At 37.1% G+C, this 10,175-nt stretch overlaps 1 long non-coding RNA gene across 1 annotated transcript; it reads left to right on the forward strand.

The window, feature by feature from the left end:
• The first annotated feature begins 252 nt into the window (after positions 1 to 252).
• LOC129272921 (uncharacterized) lies at positions 253 to 6,978 on the forward strand. Its single transcript, XR_010295343.1, has 3 exons — positions 253 to 650; positions 3,761 to 3,877; positions 4,418 to 6,978. It is a non-coding gene; the product is annotated as an uncharacterized LOC129272921 (long non-coding RNA).
• The last annotated feature ends 3,197 nt before the right edge of the window (positions 6,979 to 10,175 follow it).

Consider the following 10,175-nt stretch of genomic DNA (forward strand, 5'->3'; position numbering starts at 1 on the left):
ACAAAGAGAGAAAAGGAAAAAAGAAATAAGTAAAAAATATATATATCGAAAAACAGAAAAATAAATTTAAAAAAAGAAAAGAAAAAGACTAAGACAAAGAAAAGAAGAAAGACTGCACAGAAAAAAGAAGGAAAAAGAAAAAAAGACAATGAAAAAAAAAAAAAAGACATGGAATTATAGAACAGAAAAAAATTGAGCAAAATTATTTTTTTCATAGATCCTTTCAAAGGATAAGCCAAGATCCAAGCAGTGGCAAAAATTGACTGCATGGTTAATTGCCAACCCAGAACCAATCAAGAAAAAGACACCCCTGATTTGGTCTTACATGCAATTCACTCCTCCCCCATATCGGGATGTATCTTGGCTAAGAAGCCCCCTCCCCCTGATTTGGTCTTGATTTACCCCCCCCCCCTCCAATATCGGGATGTGTTGGCTGCGCTGCTAGCTAGCTCGCTCTATGTATGTAAGTGTTGTTCTCGCACGCGCGCGCGCACGTACGCATGTAACCGCCAATTGCAATATTTGAAAAAAGAACCCGATCAACCACTGTTTTGCTGTTCAGAAGTCCTTCTATAATTCATCATAAACTAAAGGAACACAGGTCAGATTCGGACAACGACTTCAAATTCATTCGCAGAATACGCTAAACAGTAAGTTAGATAACAATTTTCTTTGATATTGTTTTCGTAGTTAGTGGCTCGGCCTGATTTTCTAGAATGTTACTGTTAGTGTTACTGTTAGATGTCGTTGTACTGCCACGGGGTTTCACTGCCACCGTACCGCCACTGCCCCGTTGGCGCGGGCCGGGACACGCCTGTCTCTGGCGAGATGGATTATGGGGTGCGTTAATATGCTTTGTATTGGCTGAGGTGAGCTGAGCCGAGCATTGTCATTGAGTAGTAATTCGCTCGTAGGGCCTGATATCTATTGTCAATGTTTTACAAAACCATCTCTGAATACCGGTATGAATTTATGAATGAATGACTTGTTAAATTAATGCTGTACAGTGCAGTACTGTCATGACATTGACTGTCAAAGTGTCAATTAGGCCATTGGTTACTGCACAACATTGACATTGTTTCACTGAAATGGAAACCTTGCCGAAAAATATTGCTCTGGAATGAGGCCTATAATTTGTTAATGTTGGTAAATTAAGATGACATGGACATGGTAGTATTCAGGTGAAACATGGTAAGGTGTACTAAATTTTAAAACATAAAGTAAAGCCTTAAAGGCTACGCAGGCCCTAAAAAGCTACACACCACTTATTGCGCATGCAATTTCAATGGTAAAATGTGCACTTTGTGTGCGGAACTGTGACTGGAGAGAGTGACAAACGATTCCTATTCAATTTTTCTAGAGAGACTGCAATAATTATTCAGAGAAAACCTACAACTGTTTGGAATTAACATATTTTAGAAATTGAGGCAGAGAAATATTCCATGATAAATCAAGAAGTGTTCTGAAAACATGGCGGGATTTTGGTATTAGTGAGTTATGTGATATTATCTTCTTGGTTAGGCCTAAGGTTTTTTAGAATATTTATTACATATGAATACGATATAATTTGTTAAAATATAAAAATTGGCATAGTTTTTTACGTTTGTAATCAAAATTTGTAGTTTACATGTATATGTAAATGTATCCCCCCAAAAAAGGGCCTATGCTAATCTGAACTCAGCCATGCCAGCTGACTAAAATCACAATTTCTGAATTTTTTCCTTGGGATTTTTCCGTGGGATTGGGCGCTAATTTCGCACCGACCAACTTCGAGCAAAATTCACCACCAAATGTTGTTCTCAAATGTCATATCAAGTCTGAATTGCATTTGAATGTCCATATGCCAACCGCTTTTCCGAATATCGGGAACAGCTGTATATCGGCTTCGATCTCTACGTCATTGTTTGAATCCTCATGCGTTGCTGTGCCGTAATTTTGATATGGACTGAAATTTAACGGGATTTTTTTTTTATGGTCAGACGACAATCGCACATTATAGACAGCCTAAAATAATGTACTGAAAAACCGGATATGAATCGCTCATTGCATTCTAGGTAATGTAGGGGCTAAAACATGACCGTCTTTGGTCGAAAGAGGGCCAGTGATCGATCGGTGACGATCATTGGCCGAAAGGAGCTTGTGTAAACAATCGCCCCGGGCGGTCGTCGTAAAAACCGCGTAAAGAGAAAGTTAAGGGTTAGACAGCGATTTTGACAGCTGGAAACAGGTGGTGGTCATAAAGAGCTCTCGTTGAATGTCCATTCGTAATAGGTCCATGCTTTAACAAGCACAAAAAAAGAGATCTTTACTTGTGTATGAGACAATTACCGTGTTTACACTTGATCGGCTTTTGGTTCAGAACCAAAAGCCGATGCAGAATCGGCTTTTGGTTTATCTTGCACTGCATTTACACGCTGTTACAGCTTGCGGTGCAGAATCAGCTCGCGTGTCAAAAACCTTAATTGATACGCTCACCAACAATATACGTCATAATAAAGACAACGCTGGATCCGTGCGTTTACAATTATGTCACAATGGTAAAGTAAATGAAATGCGCACCAATTGCCGATGCAGAATCGGCTTTCTGTTTACACGTAGTAAAAAAGCCGATTCTGCATCGGCTCGCGGTTCTGAACCTACTACTTTGGTGGTGCAAATTGCTGATTCTGAACCGCGAGCCGATGCAAGTTAATCGTGTTTTACACGCTATGAAAAAGCCGATTAAGTGTAAACACGGTATATATTTCCGTTAGAAATATTTGCTGTAACTTTCAAAAGGAGGGACACACTTGTGTAAGGACGCCATATTTATATTAAACACATTGGCCCGAATTCACAAAGGTGGTTTTGAAAACCCACGGTTGAGTCCATGGTGTATGCAGATTTCCTGTATAAATTACGCTTAATTTAGCACGTATCTGGCGCGTGTATAAAAAATGTCAAATTCTGATGCGCGCTTTTGTCGCAGTGCGCCAAATTGACGCCCGTTACCATGGTTAGATACGCTATTTTATTCATGAGTCCACTGTTTGAAGAGTGGACTCATTAATTCAAAACAGTGGACTCGTGATTAAAATAGCGTGGATAACCACGGCAACAGGCGTCAATTTGGCGCACTGTGACAAAAGCGCGCATCAGTATTGGACATATTTTGATATACGCTGTAAATAAGCTTAATTTATACAGGAAATCTCCATAAAACATGGACTCAACCGGGGTTTTAAAAACCACCTTTTTTAATTCGGGCCATTGACTATTGCTCTCAAGGGGGGGGGGGGGGGGCACAGGTCAATTGTGCCCATCTGGATCCGTTACTGTGATTGTCAATACCAAGAAAAGAAAATCATATTGAATGTTATCAATTAATTGATTAGGCCTACCTTTTGAAAACTGCTGCTCTGGAAATATGACTTCAGATCATTCTTTTTCTATTAGATAATTTTCTCTTGCATATCTACATGATTGCTGATCAAAACACGTTACGCAGCAGAGTAACTGTGTTATATTGATCTATATATTTCCAGCATGCACACACAGAAAATCTTTGGTGGGGGAATTTTATTTCTGTGACATCAATTTCAAACATATTTTCAAGTGAATTTGCTGCATATGTTGAAATAAAAATTATCATGATGCTGTATATGAGTGAATCATTGCATTTTGGAGCTTAAAGAAAGTTTTACTATATTAGTATTATATTTTTGTTTTTATCTGCACATGCATATTTTCCAACACTCAAATTGATTTTATTTCATTTAAGATTGGACGACGGATACACTGGACGATAATGTAGATGGTCCAGGATTATCTGGGAAGGAAACTACAGGTGTTGAACACAGAAAACCGTTTACAAGAAAACAACTGGAGTTTGTGAAAGGTAATTGTGTAAGAATTCACTTCAGTGGAAAAAATTGCAAAGCTTCACTAAATAAAACAGATTGTACTCCTGCAGTGGCATAGCTGAAAAAAAACTTGTGAGGAATGGTAAAAATACGGAAAAAGACCAAATGTCATCCCCATTTATAGGATTACACGTCCTTTCTAACACCCCCCCCCCTGGAAAAAAAATCAATATGCTGGCGGGGGGGGGGGGGGGGTGGACACTTTGGCCCAGGTATGCATGTGGTATGGTATTTGTCATCATTTGGGCAACCTCCCATTAATATAATGGGTTATTTTCTGCTAATCTATGGTTAAACATGAATTTCTTTATCATATTGTACAAAATGTTTTGTTGATATTTGTTAATTGGTACTATTCAATTGAAGGGTAGTGTATTATGCAAATTTCTCGATATTTTAGAAAAATATATCAATTTCTCAAGAAAGCTTGCACGCACGACAAGCATTGATGTTTTGAACCCGTAGCTGACATACTGTCCTTTGCATTGTTTTCATCCCATATTCTTTTATTACAGCTGCAAGAAATTAATCTTGCCGGGTACGCATTCACTTCACCTTGGTCGAGTGCAGCACAGTGGATAAATGTGTTGCTGAAGGAAAACACCATTGCTAGGATTCAAACCCACGACACTCTGTTGAAAGGTGAGAGTCAGAACCACTAGACCACGACGCACCCACAGTTAACAAGCTGATGTCATACCCCCACTTGTTCTTTTGTATTTTATAACAAGAAGTCATGTTTATTCACATTTTGACCTCCAAGAACTAAAAAGTGGAGTGAAGATTTATTTAATGTAAACACATGCATTGCTTGAAATCATTTTATGCTACGTGGGACATATCATACACACGTGTACGAAAATATGAAATTATTATGATTTCATTTTATAACATAAGCCTAACACATATTCCTGACGATCATGTGCACATTCCAGTAATTTTTCCCAAAATGTTGCTAAACCTTCAAATCAAAGACTTTGTTATCAGATTTTTACGAAATTGTCAACATTATGCTTTTCTGATTAATTCTCTTCCTACCTTAATCTCCCCTTTCCTCATGCTTTCTTTTTATGGTCCCCTTCATTCTCCTTATAACTATGTTATATGTAAAATGTAACCGGTCGTCCAACCCATTTGATTGAAGGGCTAGGTACTCTAGACTGAAAGTTATGTGATTTTAATTCAAAGAGTACATCAGACAAAAAAAAAATGAAAATTTCATCAAAATTGAATGAGGATTAACGACATTATGATGAATTAAAGTTGTTATTTTTTGGTAAAACTGTTCTCTGCAAGTCCTCATGAATATACAAGATCCCAATTTATATATTTTTTTGTATTATATGAATTCAAATTTTGTCCAAGCTAGGTTGTAAAAAATTACGATTGACTACTGATATACTGTGTAAGACAAAAATTATATTATTTCTCACACATAGTTGAGTTATTCATCTGATTCAACACAACAAAAATAGACAAAAAAGAAATAAGTGGGAATCTTGTATATTTGAACTATGGGAAATAGTTAAAAAATAGATGTGCTACTAAGAATTATTTTCTATATGATTTGCAAAATATTTTTTAAAAATGTCGCTATTTTTCTTGTTTTTTTTTCTATTTTCATGATATATTCTTTATTATTCTATTATTCTATATATTCTATTTTTGATATAGATATTATTTATTTCTTTATGTATCTTTAATGTATTTATGATAAACTTTTGGCATGTTTCTACAGAAAATCATTAAAAAGGATTTATCTTTTCCGGACTCGAAAAACCTTATTGCCCTTAAACCAACCTGCTTCTACAAACCGAATAATCTGATTAACTCGCTTTTCACGTTGCAAATACGGCGGAAATTGGAAAATTCAACCTATAACCTCACGTTGCATTGTACATATGTCCAAAATTGCATCTTCTTAGGAAAATTTTCAAAATTTGTGGTAGATCTCACTCAATGTAGCAGGTATACGTGTTGCACGATCAGCTGGCGAGATCGAAAAGGCCAGAATGTGCAAATTTATTTACTGCGAAATTGCACTTCCGGGATTAAGCACTTCCGCCAGACACGATACGCTATTTTGCTGTGTGTTTTTACAGAAAAGTTAAACGGATTAACATGGCAATAACCACCTCTCAGAGAATCAGAGATGGTTATGAGAAACCATATTTTGCTTGAAACAGTTTATCAATAAACTGCATCGCGTCTGTTTCTACAAAATTCTACAGGAAAGTTTTCCGGGATTCTGGATACTTACGCGGGTAATACCTTTTAACGATTCTATGTAGAAACACGCCGTTTGATATATCTTTTAGGTGAAAAGAAAATAGAGAAATATTAGGAGGTTCTATTTTTATGGGGGTACTATTTTCCCCCCCTTTTGGGGATATTTATTTCCTCTAAGTTTGGTACTCTTTTCCTTTAATCATTTGGCCATGTGAAGGCTATCACACATTTTGAGTTTAATCTTCGAAATTTGGTGTTCATCAGTTTGTTGTCCAAACTCTGTCTTACATTTAGATTTGTTTATAGGAAGATTAACATAACATCTATGTGGAGTGCAATCATTGACCTCTTGTAGAGTCGTGCAGTCACATGTATTCATAATGCTGGTGCTTTTATGCCATACATGTACTTGTCAATACTGGGTTCTACTCTTTTGTACTTGAACTTATTAGTAAAAAAAATATTTTATTAATGTCATTGAAGTAGCTGTGTGAAGGCAATTACACGCAACAGATTTAAAATCAAGGTTATTGTATTACAAGTATCAGGTTTGTTTGCAGAACAGTGGTTTTGCCAAGTATTCAATCCACGTAAAAAGCCATCAGAGAGAACATGTTTATTCTTGGAAATGTTATTAATTTGTTGTGCTTTTCAATTAAACTCTGTCTTGATACATGTTTATTTTAGATACCAAGATTGACAGAGTATAGATGTCAACGAGGAGCAAAGTCATATATATTCATAACTTATGTGCTTTAATTATAAAGTCTATACTTGTGAATACTGTGTTCCATTTATGCTGTACTTAAACTTCTTATAGTAAAAACATTTGACGTTCTTGAAATAACTGTTTTCATCATTTTTTTCTTGTGCATACTTAATCCATTATCAAACCTACCATTAACCCGAGCTATATATGCTGTTCACCATTGGTCTACCATTCACTGTACTTTATTGGCCTACTATACATTGTACACCTTTGGTCTACTAACTATCATTCAGTGTAAACCATTGGTCTACCATTCACAGTACACTTGTGGTCTATAATGTATGGCCAATGGTGTAAATTGAATGGTTGACCAATGGTATAGAGTGTATGGTATGGCAATGGTGTACAGTGAACGGTAGGCCAATGGTGTACGGTAAATGGTAGGTCAACGGTGTATGGTAAGCCAATGGTGTACGGTGATTGGTAGGTCAATGGTGTATGGTGTATGGTAGGCCAATGGTGAACTGTAAATGGTAGGTCAATGGTGTGCGGTGTATGGTAGGCCAATGGTGTACAATGTATGGTAGGTCAATGGTGTATGGTGAATGGTAGGGCAATGGTGAACGGTGTATGGTGAATGGTAGGTGAATGGTGTACGGTGAATGGTACGCGAATGGTGTACGGTGAATGGTAGGTGTACGGTGTATGGTGAATGGTAGGCGAATGGTGTATGGTGAATGGTACGTGAATGGTGTACGGTGAATGGTACGCGAATGGTGTACGGTGAATGGTAGGTCAACGGTGTATGGTGAATGGTAGGCGAATGGTGAATGGTAGACCAATGGTGTCCAGTGAACGGTGGCTGAATGGTAAATGGTAGGCCAGTGAATGGTGGCTGAATGGTGGTCAATGGTAAACCTGTCTATAGTGGCCATGGTAGATCAATGGTGAATGGTGTTTGATCAATGGTATATGAATGGTAAATGGTGCTCATGAATATGGTAATAGTAACGTCCCAATTATTTAAATTAGTTTGAATGGTATACCATTGGGGCTTGAATGGTATACCATTGGTGTATGATGGGTGCTGTGCGAATGGTATTCCAATGGTATATCAATGGTGTTTCAATGGTGTATGGTGTATGGTATTTCAATGGTATACCATTCAATTTTTTTTATAAGGGAAATTATGGTGAAGCCAATTCAAAAGGAGGTGAGGCTAGTTTCAATGGAGGTTTAAAAAAAATAAACTGTATTATGGTCACTGGCGTAAATCCCGGGGGGATGGGGGGGATATATCCCCCCCACTTTTCGAGGAGGGGGGGATGGCCTGTACAAACATCCCCCCCACTTTTTACGAAAGAAATGAAAAAAAAATCACAAAAGATAGTTGTTTTATTGGTGAAAATTCTTCCTAAAATACCGCTTAACAAATAAAACAATATTATTGAATCATAAAATGCAAATAAAGAGCCAGTTCACCATTTCCAAACGAAATACTTATGTCCTTATTATAAAATTGAAGAGAAACCCCCATTTCTTCCAATTCATCAATGTTGGGGTCTTTGCATGGGAAGGGAATAAGATGGAATGTCAAAAATTTTTTAATGTAATCTTTAATAAAACCATTAGACCATCATGGGGTAAAACAGATAATAATATTGGAGGGGTATTTGCCATATGGACATACAGTGGCGTAACCACGGGGGGCATGGGGGGCACATCCCCCCCCCCCCCATCGGCTGACCAAAAAAAACGGGGAAAGGGGGAAAAGGAGAAAAGAGGGAGAAAGGAAGAGAAACGTAGTGGGAAAGAAGAAAATATTATTCATTATAATGTTATATTATATTATAATTATGTTATGTTACATTATACATAAGAAACATTTGTATCATAACTTTATGAAACATAATTTGCCCAGGGCCTACGTCTTCATTGGCCTGGTGCTCGCATTGTCTGTTTCACGAGATATATAATCCTGTTGTACTAAAACATCCCCTTTTCAAGTCAATATAAACCAAATATATTTCCTAGCACTTGAGTTATCATTGTTTTATGTAGTGACATATGCTTCTTTTTCATGACTCAAAAAGTGATTGCTCCATGTTAAGGTCTTCGTATATATAAAATATTTCCTGTCCGTGATTACGTTCGCATTAGTGTATTGGTGTGATATGCCTGCTCTTCATGAATTCCTAAAATCAGTCCTTAGAATTCCCTTCTTCTAGCTGAACTGAATATCAAAAATTTTCAGCTCGCGCTTCGCGCTCGCATCATTTGGTTAATGAAATACGTATATGGTCCTACTTAATTCCTACAAAGAAACCTTAGAATGCCCCACTTCAGGTCTGAATTATCTAAATTTTCAGCTCGCGCTTCGCGCTCGCATTGTTTAGCGAGACATGCACATATGATTACACAAATTTGATTATAATGTCCCTTTTTAGGTGTGAATATAAAAAAAATTCAGCTCGCGCTTCGCGCTCGCATTATTTGATCAGTGAGATACATACCCGTTTAATGACATTGTCCTTAAAATGTCTCTATTAGGTCAGTATAACTGGCAACTGAGCGCGCTTCGCGCGCTCATTAGCGCACTAGCTCACTCGGTGATTCAAAAATTTTGCTGGTGCCCCCCCCCAATGCCGTGACCCACGATACGCCACTGTGGACATTTCTAAAAACATATGATTGCAAAAAAAATGCCAAAATATTTCAGTCATCCCCCCCACCCATCAACACGGATTTACGCCAGTGATTATGGTGAAGCCAATTTAAAAGGAGGTGAGGCAAGTTTCAATTGAGGTTTTTTAAAAGAATAAACTGTACTACAAATTTGAAAGGAGGTGAGGCAAGTTTCAATGGAGGTTTTTTAAAAGAATAAACTGTATTACAAGTTATGGTGAAGCCAATTTAAAAGGAGGTGAGGCAAGCCTCAATGGAGGTTTTTGAAAAGAATAAACTGTATTATGGTGAAGCCAATTTAAAAGGAGGTGAGACAAGTTTCAATGGAGGTTTTAAAAAAGAATAAACTGTATTATGGTGAAGCCAATTTAAAAGGAGGTGAGGCAAGTTTCAATGGAGGTTTTTAAAAAGAATAAACTGTACTACAAATTATGGTGAAGCCAATTTAAAAGGAGGTGAGGCAAGTTTCAATTGAGGTTTTTAAAAAGAATAAACTGTACTACAAATTTAAAAGGAGGCGAGGCAAGTTTCAATGGAGGTTTTTAAAAAAGAATAAACTGTACTACAAATTATGGTGAAGCCAATTCAAAAGGAGGTGAGGCAAGTTTCAATGGAGGTTTTAAAAAAAGAATAAACTGTACTACAAATTA

Source organism: Lytechinus pictus, chromosome 12, assembly GCF_037042905.1.
Source record: "Lytechinus pictus isolate F3 Inbred chromosome 12, Lp3.0, whole genome shotgun sequence".
Taxonomy (NCBI): Eukaryota; Metazoa; Echinodermata; class Echinoidea; order Temnopleuroida; family Toxopneustidae; genus Lytechinus; species Lytechinus pictus.